The sequence below is a fragment of the Capricornis sumatraensis genome, chromosome 17 (genome assembly GCF_032405125.1).
Source record: "Capricornis sumatraensis isolate serow.1 chromosome 17, serow.2, whole genome shotgun sequence".
In the NCBI taxonomy this organism is placed as follows: Eukaryota; Metazoa; Chordata; class Mammalia; order Artiodactyla; family Bovidae; genus Capricornis; species Capricornis sumatraensis.
The window spans coordinates 8551321-8572427 of NC_091085.1; positions in this window are offsets into that span (position 1 = coordinate 8551321).

Genomic DNA, 21107 nt, shown 5'->3' on the forward strand with positions numbered 1-21107 from the left:
TATCAATGAGTATATTTTCCTCCCTCAAAAAGCTGTGAAAGGTAGACTTCCTGAGGCAGTTTCATTTTTTACTTTATTTAAGGTAATTTTTTTGAAAATTAAAAGAATTACATTCTTCAACATTTAAAATTATATAATGTAGCCAGCGGTGCTTCAGTTATTTTTCTAGGTCTCCATCATCTTAATAGTATTTATATCTAATTTAAATACAATCTATGGCATTTCATAATTGTTCAGCTGGAGCTACCTGAACATCATTTGAAATTTGTGTAGTGCAACTGAAGAACTGAATTTTAAAATAAATTTAATTTTAATTAATTTGAATATGAAAAGCCACAGGTGGCTTGTAGCTACCATAATGGACAGTGAAGTTAAAAGATTAACAAGGACTTTTCTAGCTTAGTTTAATTATACCTCTATGAAGGAATGTTGACCTGTTTTCTAACACTGCACTATATTGATAAAACCTATAATCTGCATTTATCTACCTTTACCTGAGACTTCCAGAACAACCTGGAAAAGAATGTTAAAACATTTACTAATAAATCAACCAGTAAATTTGCATATTTAGGAAATGCCATCTCCTCCATAAGGCCATCTCTGACCTTTCTCATATTGTTCTCCTTTGGCTCAGCTCAGTGGTTCCTTCCCTTTTTTCAACTCATGCAGCAATGTATACCTCTTTCACAATTCTTATCAGAATCTATCGTGTATTGCTGTTATTTATGTACCTGTTTTATATCCTCTTCTAGGCATGATTAGGGTAAGAATCAAAACAGAAATCTGGTTGATCTCATGTCTCAGAGCACCTAGCAGAGTAATTTCTACAATCAATACTGCTCAGTTGCTAGATGTATGCAATCTCTGTCTTCCTGTGGAGGCAACAATCTTATTGCGACCATCAGTTGGAGGTCTCCAGGAGTCTCCACTGTGTGGTCAGTGCTTGGATGAGGGACATGACCTCAGTCTGGAAACTGGACTGCTGTTCACAAGTGGTTCTGTTGGCTCTGACCGCACACTCATTTGACATTTCTGTTCTCTGTATCCAGTTTGAATGATTCCTCTGCTTTGTTCTATTTCCCCTTTTGCCTTTTTTGTCTCTAAAACTCACAGCACTGTGGCCAGCCCTGGGATTCTGAAGCAAATTACTTTTGGTGGGATAGCTGTTGTCTTCAAATTTATTTCTACAGAGGGTTATAGTAAACTGGTAGCGACCACAAGGACCCACTATAGGAAACTAAAGGAAACCCCATTACATTCTCTTTATTATTAAACCTTCAGCTAATTCTTTTTTCAAACTAATACTTAAGTGTCTATTAAGGAATCTGTAGCAGTCATAAATTATATCACACTTGGTAGTGTGATGTAATTAGGAAAACAACCACACAGTGAATATAAAAGTTGCAGGCGGGGTGAACTTTGTTTAATGGCTTCTCTGTTGTGAATAGCCATAGTATAGTAAGATTACAAATGCAGTGATATTTCCATGTTCTAAATTGTCTCTGTGGAACATCTGGTGCTGAGAATTATCCATGCTCTGTTCCTCTGACCTGTTTCATTTGATCTGCTCTAATGGGAATTTTTTTAGCCACTAAATCTAAGTTCAGGGTGTGAATCACAGCAGGGTGATGATAGGTAGTTGGACAGGGAACTTACCAGGAGCATGAGAGCATCAGAAAGCCCATGTTCTCAAAGGAAATCAGTTTTTTAAAAAGAGAAAGTAATATTGGGAAGGAAATTTTTTTCCTGGAGAGTGTAAGTAGATTTTTCAAAGAAATTCTCTTTTAAAAATGAATCAAATGTTTTAACAAAATGCTTAAGATTATGGAACCAAATAGTAAATCTTAGTATTTTCTTAACACTTATATTAATAAGTCTTTTAAAAATACATATTAGGGAATTGAATGTGTGAAGGCTATGCCTGTCTTCCACCATGGGACATATTCTTATGATGGAAATCACAGCACTCAGTAGCTACATTCTTACATGTGTAATGGCTCAGTACAGTTTTATTTTATTTTAATATCAGTACAATTTTAGAAAATAAAATTGATTAAACTGAAATTTTCCAATATTGTGGCACTGTCTTTTGGAAATGTCACTTTTAGATTTATAACTGAAATATGTAATCTCTTGATTGTGAAAAGCAGAAGCAATGATTTTCTTTTTTTTTCTTTGGCCCGACTGCAGAAAAGACTTTTTTCCCATCCATATTATCAAAGTGCATGTATTTAAAGAACACACTTAAAGTAAAAACCCGAGTAGCTCAGTCAGTAAAGAATCTGCCTGAAATTCAGGGGACCCAGCTTTGATCCTTGGGTCAGGAAGATCTCCTGGAGTAGGAAATGGAAACCCACTCTGGTAGTCTTGCCTGGAGAATTCCATGGACAGAGTAGCCTGGTGGGGTGGCTAAGTTAGCACAACTGTGGGACTAATACTTTCACTTTAAAGTAAAATGTGTATTTGTCCCACTAAGAGCACACTCCAAGCATGGTGAGACATGAATGGTTTTTTACAGTGTGCTGATGAAATTTTTACAGCAGAGTGGACAGAAACTACTCTCTTAGATTCATTCAACAACTTGTTCAGCCTTGGCCCTGGTCCTGATATAGCAATATTGAATCCAGCAAAATAAACAGTATATTGGAAGATATTAGAGTGCTTCACACGTGTTTCAGTTTTATTTAGTAAATATTTGTGTAACTATTTGCAATTAAAACTTTTGATAAAGATTATTAAAAAAATAAACATTTTTAGCACTGTTAGCTATAGATTTATGATACGTATTGTAATGTCAGTTAGAACTCAAAATATTTTACATAATACCATCTTACTCAACTTCATGATGTTGCCAAGTGGGAAAAAATAAACTGCCTTAAAAATAGGGAATTTCAAATGGAAATATATTTCTCTGAAATTTGCTGAATCTTGTCTAGACTAGTTAATTCCTTTCCAGTCCTTTAACCTCCTTTCTTGTTACTAGGAGAAATAATTAGCATATGGCTTAAGGGCAGAGTTTGGTAAAATAATGACCTAAAGGGTTTCATTTGGCCCAACATTTAAAATGAGTCAACAGTGTGACACAGATGTTGAAAAAAAAAAAAAAGAATCTTACATAGCATTAACAGAAGTATCATCTCCAGATGTTCTCACAGTACTATACTATGGAAACACTAAAAGGGCATTGACAAAATGATGTTTCTACAAGAGGAGTGACCAAGAGGGTGGGATATTTCTGTGCCTTATTATATGAACAATATTTGATGGAACAGGACATATAAAACTCAGAAAAGCATAAATGTAAGTGGTTATAACTATGTATTCAAAATATGTTATCTATATAATATCTATACCTACATCTATATCATATCTACATCTATGTCTTATGAATGGGAGAGTAGACTCACTCAACTTGGCTCCAACACAGAGAACAGGATCAGTGATTAGGAGACAGGTGTTTCAGCTGCATAGCTAGGGTTCTGTTATCCATTAGAGGTAGTAAATGAAAAGAAGCTCTTTAACTAGAAGTGAACTGCTGTTATGTTAGTGTCCTGGAAGAAACTTAGAAATTACCAGTTAGTTCCTTTATAGGAGGTATTCATATACTGGAAAACAGGTCGTACTTGATGGTCTCTACTCTCTCAATTCTAAGATTTTACTAGGTTCTTTAATAGTATTATATTCATTATTTATTTCAGGTAAGTCTATTTCATTCATTTTATTAACCTAAGAAAAAGAAAGTATCTAGACAGTCATTATTTATAATAGAGACTGAATATTTAGTAAAACAATTCAGAACAACTGAAAACATTCTACATTTGATGTGTTTGTGTCTTTAAGTGTTTTTACTTCAAATCATGCCACTAAAGATTCACTTTATAGAACTATTTTTATTTCTGAGCCATTTTAGGGTTTTGTACCAGAACTCTGAATGACTCTAAATTGGAGGTCTGGGTTGCTGCTGCTGCTGCTAAGTCGCCTCAGTCATGTCCGACTCTGTGAGACCCCATAGACTGCAGCCCACCAGGCTCCCCCATCCCTGGAATTCTCCAGGCGGGAACACTGGACTGGGTTTTCATTTCCACTTTCCAATGAAAGTGAAAAGCGAAAGTGAAGTCACTCAGTCATATCCGAACCCTAGCGACCCCATGGACTGCAGCCCACCAGGCTCCTCCCTCCATGGGATTTTCTAGGCAAGAGTACTGGAGTGGGGTGCCATTGCCTTCTCCGAGGTCTGGGTTAAGAGGTTACAAATGAGAGAGCAGGAGTGGGGAGGGCAGGTATTCTGACCAGGTGTGGTCTGGTTAGAATCCTGGAATCAAAGTTAGGCAGGCAAGCAATAGACTGAGCAAAATCACCAGAGAACAGGTACAAGGGCAGAGTCCCAGAGTCCTAAATCAGGAAGGAATCCTTTTGTCTCCATGAAAATATTTTCTTGTTGGAACCCACAAGTGGAAGCAGGAAGTGCAGGAGCAGAGGCAACAACCCTGGGAGCTACCAGCCCGTCCTTCCTCCAGCAGTGCTGGCTGCCAGGTATTTGACAAATTATTTAAAACCAGGAATTCACAGGACTGCATCTTTATTCATACAATTCACAGTACCAAAGTCCTGCTGCTTTTTCGACAAGCAGCCTGACTGCCCATGGTTTTCTGTGACACAGTGTTTCTCTTCAAGCATCCCAAATTGCTGTTAACAGCAGGTCTTGAGCAAAAACATTGTAGACAACTGGTATGCCAATGTGCTAAACGCTTTTAAACACTTCTAAACATGTCTAATTCTTTCACTTGAACCTTGGGTAACTTTATCTTACATTTTATCAATAGAGTCAATCCTGGATATCTACAGATCTGCATCTGTGGATACAACCAAAAGCAAATCAAAGATTTGGTTGAGTCCACAGATGCAGAACCTGAAGGCATGGAGGGCTGACTGTATGTAGAACCAGAGAGAAAACAGAAATCATGGGCTCAAGATGAAAGGAGATTAAGACCTCATTTGACCCTTATTAATCACTTTTATTCATTGATCTAATTTAGAATTAATCAATACTTTTTGTATAGTATGCATTCTCTTTGGGTACCTATAGAGCTTTTTCCTATTTCCTTTTTCAGTCCATCCTTTGCCTTACAATTAAAGTTAATATTTTAAAGGACAGATATAACTATGCCACTCTTTTGCTAAAAATTATCCATGGTTCCTCACTGCTTGGAGTCAAGAGAAGCAACACTTTTCTTCCACTTATCCCATGCTTCATGTCATCTAGATTTTACTCTTGTTACACAAATACAGCATGTAGGTTAACAACCCTGTGTTTATTTTGTTCATGCTATTTTCTAGTCTTGGAATACCTTTTCCCTCTGGCTTTCTTCCCCATATCTTTCTATTCCACCTTTCTGCAGGATGACATATCTTATCCTTGTTAACTGAACAAAAATTGGCCTTCTCTAAGAATCCAGAAGTGACTTTAAAAGATTAATTATTACCTCCTTCCTGTGCCTATGTCTGTTTGTCTATCAGTGAGCATGGTCATATTTTACTGTAATTTTTTCCCCTGTGAATCTTTCTTCCTCCCAGACTGTGAAATCCCTAAGAGTAGGGATAATGACATTTAGTTTTTTAGTTTCAGGGTCTGGCACATAATACACAAAGTAACTTTTGAATGCTTACAACTTTTCAATTGTATCTTTCAATATTACCATTTCTTTGGTCCCCTTTGACTATAAAATTCTGTGGTTTTCATTAGTACTTTGGAGATATAAATATTATTATACATAGGTTTCAGATGGAATTTATACCAATGAATGAAGTCTTATATATAAATGGCAAGTTAAATTGCCTTGTGGCTTGCAAAATAGGAAAAGCCAAGTCTGGAAACTACATGATTCTGGGTCAGTTTAACATTGACTGGCTGCCAGAGTCTATGTGGCTTTTGTTAACAGGAGCTACCAGTCTTGTCCTTCTATGTAGGATCGGCTATGGCCTTTGTGGAGATATTTTGATAGAAATAACCCCAAGGGCATATAAGGAGAATGGATGTACATTGTTTTGTGTGTGAGATTTTCCTCCTTGTTGCCTCCCTACCACATACTAGTGATACAAAAGCTGAGTATAAGCATGGAAGGTATAGGAGGTCATTTGTCCCTTTTAGCAAAATTAATTCACTATGAGTGGATATAGTGTCACAGCATATGAATGAGCTTGGCTAATGTTGGCAAATGTCTGTCTGATGTTTCATAATTTCATATATTTGTTAGTATTAAAAAAAAATTCTTGACACTAGAATAACTCTGGATAGCAGCCTGGAAATGAACATCATCATTAAAGTAAACATCAGAAAAAGATCATCTTGTGGCAGTTGGGAGTAGCCAGGGAAAATAAGAATCATTCTGACAGTCAGCATATGTACATCAAGTCTCACACACACAGGTATTTATTCTTTCCTGCATCCACGTTCTCTCAAAACAATAGCAAGGCCATATCTGACATCAAGTGTTTCCTCTTAGTTTTTGCTTAAGCTCCAACTTATTATTTCTGGCACTTCTCTCAGTGCCCAGTGGTTACAAGAGCATGGTTTGGCCAACAGTGACTCTGGCCAATGGGTGTAGCTGGAATCAGGCACATAGGAAAGGGTTCATTTGTTTATCACAGTAGCACCCAGCAGTAGAGCTGTTAACATTTCCTTTCAAAACTGTCTTGCTGAGAGTTTTGAGGTTTGATCTTTTCAATTTTCATTGGCTTAAAATTTGTCACCAGAGGTTTTTTTTTTTTTTTTTTAATTCAGACTTGTCCAATGGAGAGGGCAATAGCAACCCACTCCAGTAATCTTGCCTCGAAAATCCCATGGACAGAGGAGCCTGGTGGGCTGCAGTCCATGAGGTCGCTAGGGGTCGGATATGACTAAGCAATTTCACTTTCGCTTTTCACTTTCATGCATTGGAGAAGGAAATGGCAACCCAGTCCAGTGTTCCTGCCTGGAGAATCCTAGAGACAGGGGAGCCTGGTGGGCTGCCATCTTTGTGGTCTCACAGAGTCGGACATGACTGAAATGACTTAGTAGCAGCACACTTGTCCAAACTTTCAGAAACACTGTTTGGTAAATAATTCTTCAGTTGAGGTTTCAGGTAGGAAAAAGAAATAATATTTACTTAGACCTCATTTTTCTCTTTTGTGTGATTACGATTATTACATTTATAAACATTCTGTCATTTTGTTACTTGGAAGGAATGAGTAGTGACCTAAGAAGAAGGTCAACTTTCTTAAAAGTTTATACCAAAGCCATTCTACATTCTGCTGGATAAAAGCTTTAAAATCTATTCCTTGGTTATAATCTTGACTGTATAACCCTTAATTGACAACGGATCTGTTTCTTATTGCCTAAGAACCAGCACTTTTATGAGGCCTACTGTTCTCATTGATATTTTAAATTGGTATTTATAATGGTATTTCTCATTAAATTCTACAGGAATTTAACAGGTATTTTACACTTTTACATGAGTCTAAGAGTAAATCCTGGTGTGTTCATTTACAACAGGGTTCATCAGTGTGGCTTTTGTTCTATGAAGAGAATATAAGATTCAGAAATAAACAGCCCAGGTTCCAAAGTGAAAGTGTTAGTCCTCATTCATGTCTGACTCTTTGCACCCCCTTGGACTGTAGCCCACCAGGCTCCTCTGTCCATGGAATTCTCCAGACAAGAATACTGGAGTGGGTAACTGTTCCCTTCTTCAGGTGAATCTTCCTGACCCAGGGATCAAACCCAGGTCTCCTGCATTTCAGGCAGATTCTTTGCCATCTGAGCCACCAGAGAAGCTCTCTAGATTCCAAACATCCACCAAAGAGTTCCTGTGTCTCACTAAATCCCCAAATCCTACATTTCTTCTGTTAAGAATGGCCTTCTTGCACACCTTATTTTATGAAATGGAAACATTCCTAAAACAGTTAATTTAAATTTAAAAAGCAAGAGCTACCATTTATTGAGCACACTCATATGCATGGCATGGTTCTAGACATTCCCTTTTATTACTTTATTTCATCCTCATAATGCCCCGTAAGATGTGGATATTATCCACATTTAGCAATAAGTAATGTGAGAGGCCCAGAAACTACTGATGTGACTCAAGGTCACGGAGGGAATAAAATGAAGTCCTAAAATCAGAATCTCAGTGTGCTTGACTCCAAGTCCTGTGCTTCATCTTCCATAGCCACTGCACATTGTAATATTTCAAATATGCCTGAGAAATTGACCATTTTCAGAAAGCCTAGCCCATTGTTCCTGAATAATAACCAAAATATTTTTGTATTAAAATGTTGCTTATCTTTTTTAATCATTAAAATGTTGTTCACTATCACTTCATGGCAAATAGATGGGGAAAAGTGGAAACAGTGACAGATTTTATTTTCTTGGGTTCCAAAATCACTGCAGATGGTGACTGCAGCCATGAAATTAAAAGACATTTGCTCCCTGGAAGGAAAGCTATGCTAAACCTAGCCAGAGTATTAAAAAGCAGAGAGATCATTTTCCCAACAAAGGTCCATGTCCAAAGCTATGGTTTTTCCAGTAGTCATGTGAGGATGTGAGAGTTGGACTATAAAAAAACTGAGCACCAAATAATTGATGCTTTAAAATTGTGGTGCTGGAGAAGACTCTTGAGAGTCCCTTGAACTACAAGGAGATCAAACCAGTTAATCCTAAAGGAAATCAATCCTGCATATTCATTGGAAGGACTGATGCTGAAGCTGAAGCTCCAACACTTTGGCCACCTGATATGAAGTGCCAACTTACTGGAAAAGACCCTGATGCTGGGAAAGACTGAGGGCAAGAGAAGAAGGAGTCGACAGAGGGAGAGATGGTTGGATAGCATGCATCTCAATGGGCCTGAGTTTGAGCAAACTTCAGAAGACGGTGAAGGACAGGGAAGCCTGGTGTCCTGCAGTCCATGGGGCCCCAAAGAGTCAGACATGACTTAGCAGCTGAACAACAATACGTTCTTACAAATAATATGTCTCCAGTATTCCTACTGTGCTGCCAAAAGAGTTTCTTAACTGGAGATGGATGGGCTTCATAGAATCAATGACATCTTCTGCAGTTGAATGTACACTTTACATGTATCTGCAGAAATACATTTTCTTACAAGGAAAAATGCCCACCTTTCACCATATTCCTTGAGAAAACAAGTTTAAGTATTATTGCTCTAAATAATTAGAAAATCCACTACTTAATGAAATAAGTAGTGAAGATAGATACTTCAGGAAGATTTACACTACTTCAGAGTATCCCTTTTCCTGCTGAAACAGATGGGGATTTGGGAAAGGGAAAAGAGTAACTAATAAAAGATATGGAAGGACTTTTAAGATTACAATAGATGATGAGACCACCAAATTTAACCTGTAAATTCTAGACATTTGGCTTTGTTATTGTGACCAACAAAGTTAAATTTATGTATACTTATTTGTTCATTAGAAAGTTAGTTCCATACTTCATATAGAGGCAGACCTGGGTAAGCAGTAAACACTTAATAAAAGTGCTGTGTGCAACACTCACACTCAAGAATAAGTGAGGTTCTTTACTGCCTGTAAAGAAAGAACTGGAAGGGGTGTGGCTCAGCTGTGGGCTGTAGTTCAGATCAGGGCCATTCCGGTTCCATGATTCTATCGAGTGTACAGGAAGAAGGTCTCAGAGTCATGAGAGCATCAATAGTGTTATGGATGTCAATTTCTATGACTTCAGTTTTCATATTTGATCATTCCTAATATGAATGAAGATTCAGTCTGAAGATTCACCTTCTAAGGAGACTCTTCTTTCTCATCTCCCTTTTCAAAGTTGTCTTTTCTACACTTTACCAAAAAGGAAAAGAGGACACAGTTTTCACTTATTGTGGCCATGGTGCTCTGCCTTGGAATGGGGAAACCTTCATAAAGAAAGGAAGAAACAGAAATATTGCAGTTGATAGTGAGAAAAGGAATGATCAACTATTATGGGGAATTTCTTTGAATTTAATTGTTTCCTAAGTATGTGCTTTCAACACAACTTAAGGCGAACCTAACTCAATTATACGTTACATCAAATAATTATATTTGATAATTAAGTCATCCTGATATCTTTTTGGCCTGTATCTGAGAAGAAATTTAGAGAATTGAAGAGTTCTACTACAGCATTATTTTCAGCCCTGCCTTTTTTTTTTTTTTTTTTACTTTACAATATTGTATTGGTTTTGCCATACATTGACATGAATCCACCACGGGTATACATGAGTTCCCAAGCATGAACCCCCCCTCCCACCTCCCACCCCATATCATCTCTCTGGATCATCCCCGTGCACCAGCCCCAAGCATCCTGTATCCTGCATCAAACATAGACTGGTGATTCGTTTCTTACATGATAATATACATGTTTCAATGCCATTCTCCCAAGTCATCCCACACTCTCCCTCAGAGTCCAAAAGTCCACTCTACACATCTGTGTCTCTTTTGCTGTCTCACATACAGGGTCATCATTACCATCTTTCTAAATTCCATATATATGTGTTAGTATACTGTATTGGTGTTTTTCTTTCTGGCTTACTTCACTCTGTATAATCAGCTCCAGTTTCATCCATCTCATTAGAACTGATTCAAATGTATTCTTTTTAATGGCTGAGTAATACTCCATTGTGTATATGTACCACAGCTTTCTTATTCATTCATCTGCTGATGGACATCTAGGTTGTTTCCATGTCCTGGCTATTATAAACAGTGCTGCGATGAACATTGGGGTACATGTGTCTCTTTCGATTCTGGTTTCCTTGGTGTGTATGCCCAGCAGTGGGATTGCTGGGTCTTAAGGCAGTTCTATTTCCAGTTTTTTAAGGAATCTCCACACTGTTCTCCATAGTGGCTGTACTAGTTTGCATTCCCACCAACAGTGCAAGAGGGTTCCCTTTTCTCCACACACTCTCCAGCATTTATTGCTTGCAGATTTTTGGATTGCAGCCATTCTGATTGGTGTGAAGTGGTACCTCGTTGTGGTCTTGATTTGCATTTCTCTGATAATGAGTGATGTTGAGCATCTTTTCATGTGTTTGTTAGCCATCTGTATGTCTTCTTTGGAGAAATGTCTATTTAGTTCTTTGGCCCATTTTTTGATTGGGTCATTTATTTTTTTGGAGTTGAGCTGCATAAGTTGCTTGTATATTTTTGAGATTAGTTATTTGTCGGTTGCTTCATTTGCTATTATTTTCTCCCGTTCAGAAGGCTGTCTTTTCACCTTGCTTATAGTTTCTTTTGTTGTGCAGAAGCTTTTAATTTTAATTAGATCTCATTTGTTTATTTTTGCTTTTATTTCCAGAATTCTGGGAGGTGGATCATAGAGGATCCTGCTGTGATTTATGTCGGAGAGTGTTTTGCCTATATTCTCCTCTAGGAGTTTTATAGTTTCTGGTCTTACATTTAGATCTTTAATCCATTTTGAGTTTATTTTTGTGTGTGGTGTTAGAAAGTGATCTAGTTTCACTCTTTTACAGGTGGTTGACCAGTTTTCCCAGCACCACTTGTTAAAGAGATTATCTTGACTCCATTGTATATTCTTGCCTCCTTTGTCAAAGATAAGGTGTCCATATGTGTGTGGATTTATCTCTGGGCTTTCTATTTTGTTCCAGTGATCTATATTTCTGTCTTTGTGCCAGTACCATACTGTTTTGATGACTGTGGCTTTGTAGTAGAGCCTGAAGTCAAGCAAGTTGATTCCTCCAGTTCCATTCTTCTTTCTCAGGATTGCTTTGGCTATTCGAGGTTTTTCGTATTTCCATACAAATCTTGAAATTATTTGTTCTAGTTCTGTGAAAAATATCGCTGGTAGCTTGATAGGGATTTCATTGAATCTGTAGATTGCTTTGGGTAGTATATGCATTTTCACTCTATTGATTCTTCTGATCCATGAACACGATATATTTCTCCATCTATTAGTGTCCTCTTTGATTTCTTTCATCAGCGTTTTATAGTTTTCTATATATAGGTCTTTAGTTTCTTTAGGTAGATATATTCCTAAGTATTTTATTCTTTTCATTGCAATGGTGAATGGAATTGTTTCCTTAATTTCTTTTTCTACTTTCTCATTATTAGTGTATAGGAATGCAAGGGATTTCTGTGTGTTTATTTTATATCCTGCAACTTTACTATATTCATTGATTAGCTTTGTAATTTTCTGGTGGAGTCTTTAGGGTTTCCTATGTAGAGGATCATGTCATCTGCCAACAGTGAGAGTTTTACTTCTTCTTTTCCAATTTGGATTCCTTTTATTTCTTTTTCTGCTCTGATTGCTGTGGCCAAAACTTCCAGAACTATGTTGAATAGTAGTGGTGAGAGTGGGCACCCTTGTTTTGTTCCTGACTTTAGGAGAAATGCTTTGAATTTTTCACCATTGAGGATAATGTTTGCTGTGGGTTTGTCATATATAGCTTTTATTATGTTGAGGTATGTTCCTTCTATTCCTGCTTTCTGGAGAGTTTTTATCATAAATGGATGTTGAATTTTGTCAAAGGCCTTCTCTGCATCTATTGAGATAATCATATGGCTTTTATTTTTCAATTTGTAAATGTGGTGAATTACATTGATTGATTTTTGGATATCGAAGAATCCTTGCATCCCTGGGATAAAGCCCACTTGGTCATGGTGTATGATCTTTTTAATGTGTTGTTGGATTCCTATCTGTTTTTTAAACAAACTTTTTACCCCAGTGTTTCTATTAAATAAAGAAAAAAAGTAATAAAGTTCAGGCTGGGGTCAGTCCCATTCTAGCTGTAAATAATATTTATCCTTGAACATATAAACTAATCTTAGGAACCCACATCTATTTTATAAAAAGTTGCATTTCCGAATCATACATGTTTTGCATCAAAAGATGTTGTTTATAAATAATAATTATTTATATGTGTTATTTTGATCAACTGTCAACTACAAATAATAGTAGTGATAATTCAACCCAGAAAAATAATCATTTAAAACTTAGAACCTTAAGATAATAGGAAAAAATTACATCTATAATTTTAATTTTGATATATATTCTAGGACAGAAAAAATGTGATAGAATGAATATAAATACATTTCAAGCTTAAAACATTATATTTGAATAAAATTCTCTGATAATATCAAAGAAAATATGAGTTCAGAAAAAAATGGGATAATGTAAAACTTTTGTGTTTTAAAGAAAAGATTGTCTTGCATTTTTCAAGTGGTTAATAGTTGATGGGGTATCAATACTCTTGGTATAAGATTTAATTAAATGAAACAGTATTGTATAGAATGTTTATGTTTATAATACATTATTTCTTCCATTCTCTACAGTCAGTGGATAGTTGGTAAATTGGCAGCAAGTCTCCTAGAGGAGAAAAATACCCTGATTTGTAGCATTTTTTCGAATTCCATAGTGTAAATTCTTCTCACGTACAATACAGTTTGATACAATACAGGCTACAATACACGTGGGTTCAATCCCTGGATCAAGGAGATTCCCTGTAGAAGGAAATGGCAACTCTCTCCAGTATTCTTGCCTGGAAAATCCCATGGACAGAGGAGCCTGGTGGGCTACAGTCCATTGGGTCGCAAGGACCTAGTTCTCCTGCATTGCAGGTGGATTCTTTACCAGCTGAGCCACAAGGGAAGCCCCAAAATACTGCAGTGGGTAGCCTATCCCTTCTCTAAGGGATCTTCCCCACCCAGAAATCAAATTGGGGTCTCCTGTATCACAGGCGGATTCTTTATCAACTGAGCTATAAGGGAAGCTCAAGAGTCAGAAACTCATTAGAAAATAGCAACAACAACAACAAAAATACCCATGGAACTTTAAAAATAACTAGGTTCTAGGGCTCTAACTCACCCTCTAAAGTTAGAATCCCCAGTGATGGGGTCAGCCAGCTTTGCTTCAGTAAGCACCATGGGTGACCCTGAGGCAGCCCATCCAGTACTCTGACTCCACCAGGAAGTACTGGCCAACATTGTTTAGCTGCTAAGTCACGTTCTTCTCTTTTGTGACTCCATGGACTCTAGCCCCATCAGGCTCCTCTGTCCATAGAATTTCCCAGGCAAGAATACTGGAGTGGGTTGCCATTTCCTTCTCAGGGGGATCATCCCAATCTAGACCCAGGGATCAAACCTGCGTCTTCTGCATTGACAGGAGGATTCTTTTCAGGGAACTCTGTGGCTGCCCAATAGGATCAGGATAAGGGGGAAAGGAACTGACATGGAAGTCTTTTCTCAATTTAAATGTACAGCAGTCAGAAAACTTCAATGAAGCTCACTGTATGCTTCTCTTAATAGAGAATTGGGAAAAGTTATGGCCCCTTTATTACTTTCCCCACTGCACACAGCCAGTCACATTCAGTTCAGTTCAGTCGCTCAGTCATGTCCAACTCTTTGCAGTCCAAGGGACTCTCAAGGGTCTTCTCCAACACCGTAGGTAGCTATAAAAATTAAATGAAATCACCTATCTGTAAGAGGTGCATAAAAGTACTCTATTTTACATATAAAAAGAACAGAGTGTTATTTAAAAATGAGATCAAAGAGCAACAGTAAATGTTCAAGCATACATGTGTGCTGTGAGTTCCAGGCCTGGCTATCTCTGGGACCATGCTGTGGTCATTAGCAGATTGGCAAGAGCAGAACTGTTCTAAAGGACCATGAGGTTGAAGGGTTGTTGTTGAATCTGGTTCTATAGTTGGGACTATCTGATTTTCAGTGGGGAGGATGGTTATCTCATCTTCTCTCTTTCCAACTGATTTATTACCAAGCCATTTATCTCTATCAGTTCAGTTCAATCCAGTCGCTCAGTTCAGTTCAGTTCAATTCAGTCACTCAGTTGTGTCCAACTCTTTGTGACCCCATGAATCGCAGCACGCCAGGCCTCCCTGTCCATCACTATCTCCTGGAGTTCACTCAGACTCACGTCCATTGAGTCCGTGATGCCATCCAGCCATCTCATTCTCTGTTGTCCCCTTCTCCTCCTGCCCCCAATCCCTCCCAGCATCAGAATATTTTCCAATGAGTCAACCCTTCGCATAAGGTGGCCAAAGTAATGGAGCTTCAGCTTTAGCATCATTCCTTCCAAAGTAATCCCAGGACTGATCTCCTTCAGAATGGACTGGTTGGATCTCCTTGCAGTCCAAGGGACTCTCAAGAGTCTTCTCCAACACCACACTCCAAAAGCATCAATTCTTCGGCACTCAGCCTTCTTCAGAGTCCAACTCTCACATCCATACATGACCACAGGAAAAACCATAGCCTTGACTAGACGGACCTTTGTTGGCAAAGTAATGTCTCTGCTTTTGAATATACTATCTAGGTTGGTCATAACTTTTCTTCCAAGGAGTAAGCATCTTTTAATTTCATGGCTGCAATCACCATCTGCAGTGATTTTGGAGCCCCCAAAAATGAAGTCTGACACTATTTCCACTGTTTCCCCATCTATTTCCCATGAACTGAGGGGACCGGATGCCATGATCTTCGTTTTCTGAATGTTCAGCTTCAAGCCAACTTTTTCGCTCTCCTCTTTCACTTTCATCAAGAGGCTTTTTAGCTCCTCTTCACTTTCTGCCATAAGGGTGATGCCATATGCATATCTGAGGTTATTGATATTTCTCCTGGCAATCTTAATTCCAGCTTGTGTTTCTTCCAGTCCAGCATTTCTCATGATGTACTCTGCATAGAAGTTAAATAATCAGGGTGACAATATACAGCCTTGACGTACTCCTTTCCTATTTGGAACCAGTCTGTTGTTCCATGTCCAGTTCTAACTGTTGCTTCCTGACCTGCATATAGATTTCTCAAGAGGCAGGTCAGGTGGTCTGGTATTCCCATCTCTTGAAGTATTTTCCACAGTTTATTGTGATCCACATAGTCAAAGACTTTGGCATAGTCAATAAAGCAGAGATAAATGTTTTTCTGGAACTCTCTTGCTTTTCCCATGATCCAGCGGATGTTGGCAATTTGATCTCTCGTTCCTCTGCCTCTTCTAAAACCAGCTTGAACATCAGGGAGTTCACGGTTCATGTATTGCTGAAGCCTGGCTTGGAGAATTTTGAGTGTTACTTTACTAGCATGTGAGATGAGTGCAATTGTGTGGTAGTTAGAGCATTCTTTGGCATTGCCTTTCTTTGGGATTGGAATGAAGACTGACCTTTTCCAGTCCTGTGGCCACTCTGAGTTTTCCAAATTTGCTGGCATATTGAGTGTAGCACTTTCACAGCATCATCTTTCAGGATTTGAAACAGCTCAACTGAAATTCCATCACCTCCACTAGTTTTGTTTTTAGTGATGCTTTCTAAGGCCCACTTGACTTCACATTCCAAGATGTCTTGGTCTAGATTAGTGATCACATCAACATGATTATCTGGGTCGTGTAGATCTTTCTTGTACAGTTCTTCTGTGTATTCTTACCACCTCTTCTTAATATCTTCTGCTTCTGTTAGGTCCATACCATTTCTGTCCTTTATCAAGCCCATCTTTGCATGAAATGTTCCCTTGGTATCTCTAACTTTCTTGAAGAGATCTCTAGTCTTTCCCATTCTCTTCTTTTCCTCTATTTCTTTGCATTGAGCACTGAGGAAGGCTTTCTTATCTCTTCTTGCTATTCTTTGGAACTCTGCATTCCTTTTCTCCTTTGCTTTTCGCCTCTGTTCTTTTCACAGCTATTTGTAAGGCCTCCCCAGACAGCCATTTTGCTTTTTTGAATTTATTTTCCATGGGGATGGTCTTGATCCCTGTGTCCTGTACAATGTCACGAACCTCATTCCATAGTTCATCAGGCACTCTCTCTATCAGATCTAGGCCCTTAAATCTATTTTTCACTTCCACTATATAATCATAAGGGATTTGATTTAGATCATACCTGAATGGTCTAGCGGTTTTCCCTATTTTCTTCAATTTGAGTCTAAATTTGGTAATAAGGAGTTCATGATCTGAGCCACAGTCAGCTCCTGGTCTTGTTTTTGTTGACTGTATGGAGCTTCTCCATCTTTGGCTGCAAAGAATATAATCAATCTGCTTTCGGTGTTGACCATCTGGTGATGTCCATGTGTAAAGTCTTCTCTTCTGTTGTTGGAAGAGGGTGTTTGCTATGACCAGTGCATTTTCTTGGCAAAACTCTATCAGTCTTTCCCCTGCTTCATTCCCCATTCCAAGGCCAAATTTGCCTGTTACTCCAGGTGTTTCTTGACTTCCTACTTTTGCATTCCAGTCCCCTATAATATAAAGGACATCTTTTATGGCTGTTAGTTCTAAAAGGTCTTGTAGGTCTTCTTAAAACCGTTCAACTTCAGTTTCTTCAGCGTTACTGTTTGGGACATAGACTTGGATAACTGTGATATTGAATAGTTTGCCTTGGAGACGAACAGAGATCATTCTGTCGTTTCTGAGATTGCATCCAAGTACTGCATTTTGGACTCTTTTGTTGACCATGATAGCATTACTTCTGAGGGATTCCTGCCCACAGTAGTAAATATAATGGTTGTGACCCCATGAATCACAGCATGCCAGGCCTCTCTGTCCATCACCAACTCCCAGAGTTCACTCAAACTCACTTCCATCGAGTTGGTGAATCCATCCAGCCTTCTCATCCTCTGTTGTCCCCTTGTCCTCCTTCCCTCAATCTCTCTCAGCATCAGTATTTTCCAATGAGTCAACTCTTCACATGTGGTGGCCTAAGTACTGGAGTTTCAACTTTAGCATCAGTCCTTCCAAAGAACACCCAGGACTGATCTCCTTTAGAATGGACTGGCTGGATCTCCTTGCAGCCCAAGGGACTCTCAAGAGTCTTCTCCAACACCACAGTTCAAAAGCAGCAATTCTTCGATGCTCAGCCTTCTTCACAGTCCAACTCTCACATCCATACATGACCACTGGAAAAACCATAGCCTTGACCAGATGGACCTTTGTTGGCAAAGTAACGTCTCTGCTTTTCAATATGCTGTCTAGTTTGGCCATAACTTTCCTTCCAAGGAGTAAGTGTAAGCAACTGCTTTTTCCAAAACTCGAGTCTTTGAGTTGGGAGTCAGCATTTGTGCTAAGATATACATCACATCCTTCCAAGTAAGGTCATAAAGCAGAGTAACACCTTTAAAAGCTCTAACATATTTTTGGGGGTGTTCTAAATAGTCTCTCTGATCCTCTGAGTTTTTTTGTATTTCTTGATAAGTAAAAGGCTTATTAACTCTCATAGACTGATTATTTTTCCCAGTGGGTGTTTTATGAAGAGGCAACAGCTTGTGAGGCAACAGTCTCTTCGGCTGTTCTGTGCATATGATCTCAGGGGTAGATTGGATAAAACTGTTTTGTTTGTTTGTTTGTTTTTTTAATCTCTCTCTTTTTTTTTTTTTGTCTTTCAGTGGGTACTGTGACAAAGTAGTATCACATAGGAAGATCAGGTGTGTCTTCTTTAAGCCATGGGTATCAAATCTATCTTAGTTTTCCAGGATACAGTTCAAAGGAGTGCAGCTGGAATTGTTAGCTCCCAGAAGAAAAAAAGTGACCAGGACCATCTTTTTACCAGCGGTGTCCCTCTCTGCTCTAGATGGGGTTGTTGACAGACTTTACACTTTTCTTTCCTGGTTGGATTTGGTCTGTCCCTTACCAATGCAGGCGTCATACTCGTCCCTCTCAGTTCTACCACCAAGATGGGGTAAGGATGCACCAGGGGCAGACCTGATGGCATCCCAGTCTGATGTCCAGCTCTTCACCATTAAAACCTTGCTTGTCTCTGATGCCACCCGTGGTGCAATCAGAGTGACCTTCCGGAATGTCTCCCAAGCTAAGACCGCTGGGGGAAACATTCGTCATCTGAGTGCCTGTGCATGACCCTGAGTATATTCCTGACCACAATAAGACTGATACGAACATAAAAATGAGATGTTCCTTCTAACCATCACCACACCAGTATAGGAGCCTCCTCTGGTCCACTAAGAGCCAGCATTCCCAAAGGAAAGAAACCATTGTAGTTCCAATCTGAGTAACCTTTAACCTCAGAGATGCTCTTGGAGCTAGAGCTCTATCTAGCTTCTGAACTTCTGATTCCTAGTGAGGCTAGGTGCTTCCTGACTACCAATCAAAGTTACACAGTAACAGCATAGATCACAAGTCCCTTGAAAGTCTATGATCCAACAGATTAGGTTAGTACTTCTAATTCCCAAGGAGTTATGAAATGGTCAAAGAGACTGAAAAGTCTGACTGAGAAAGGAGAGTTCAGTCCACATTCTTTGCCCATTTCTAGTCGGTCTCCAAAGGAGACATTGGGTGCCTCTTGGCATTGGAAGGTCGATATAAACTCCTGATAGGTTTCTGCCATAAGCCATAGGAGATCACTGCAGAACCACAGAGCAGGGCTCCTCACTTGCTTTGCGCAGGGCATTTCATTCATTCACACAAGCACACCGTAGAGTTAGTAAAGTACAGCAGAACACGTGTTCACTAGGAGAATGAAGAACTAGAGCTCCAAACATCTTTACCTTGTCCTGAAGGATCCTGGGACGAGCCCCCAAGATGAAAGGTTGTTGCTAAATGAAAAGATGCTGGGATTCTTGGACTCCACAGAAGAATTCAATCTGAGGCCAGAGACAAGGCTTGATCACTCAGAGCTTTTGTGTAATAAAGTTTTATTAAAGTACAAAGGAGATAGAGAAAGCTTCTGACATAGGCGTCAGAAGCGGGCAGTAAGAGTACCCCCCGCTAGTCTTCAGCTGGATGTTGTATAGTCACTAGCAGTCTATTAATGAAAGAAAGGAATGTCTTAAAACTCAGAATGGCACCAGGCCCCTCATTCATAAGGTGTATTTTAGGATAATCTCGGCACCAGGCGATTCATCCCAGGCCATAAAATGATTGACTTAAATCTTATGGAAGAGCAGGTTACCATACAAATAGTTTTGTTTACATAGATTAGGGGAACAATATCTGAGTATAACATAATGGTTTGTCAAGTAGGTTCTGAGCCATTAAGGGGAATTGACTTAAAGACAGAGTCTGGGGTAAATGCAAAGTACATTAACATAGCTTAAGACAAACATTTCCATAATAAAAATGTATTGGTTAACTCAAGGTTTGAGAATAGTTAACTTCAGGTGAGACCAGATGTCATTATGGCAGCACAGTATTTTAAGAGAAACTTTCTTTTAAATTTGTATAGAGAAGGGGAACAATATATATATATCGCTAGTTTGTTTCCTCCTGCTGCTTAAGAGAGATAAAAATGTCTGACACTTGTAGCCTATTTCCTCCGTTTGGAGACCTCTGGCCTTCCTGCCCGTTACCTTCTCAAGGTCCTTGGGGTTTATTTTCCATGGGTTATGTGCAACTCATTTAAAAGTCTGATCCTGGACTCTCCTGGGCTTTACTGGACATCCGTGTTGTTCGCTCACCATTTGGGACCTTAGTTTGTGTCCTCAGTTATAATCTGTATCAAGTTATAATCTAGTCATGATGATGACTCCATTTCATTTACTATATTGTTGGAAGAGAAACATTAAATTTCAAACAAAACCCTGCTCTCTCCTTCTACCACTTTCTTCACTTATCTCTGATCCCTAGAGTAGGTTTCTAAACATATAGTTCTATTAATTAACCCAAATACAGGATGAAAAACTCTAAATTGTTCCTGAGAGCATGAGAATGGTTCCTCCAAGACTTACTCAGAGTGACCACAGCCTTAGAGAATGGGAACCTGACAAATGGATGGGGCGTTCCACTCAAATTTCTTTCCTCATTCCCAGGAGGTTCTTGAAATATAAAATGCTCACTCATAATCACTATAGGATGTTATATCATTATTTCAGTCAGTTCAGTTCAGTTCAGTCGCTCAGTCATGTCCGACTCTTTGCGACCTCATGTATCGCAGCACGCCAGGCCTCCCTGTCCATCACCAACTCCTGGAGTTCACTCAAACTCACGTCCATCGAGTTGGTGAAGCCATCCAGCCATCTCATTCTCTGTCATCCCCTTTTCCTCCTGCCCCCAATCCCTCCCAGCATCAGAGTCTTTTCCAATGAGTCAACTCTTCTCATGAGGTGGCCTAAGTATTGGAGCTTCAGCTTTAGCATCACTCCTTCTAAAGAAATCCTGGGACTGATCTCCTTAAGAATGGACTGGTTGGA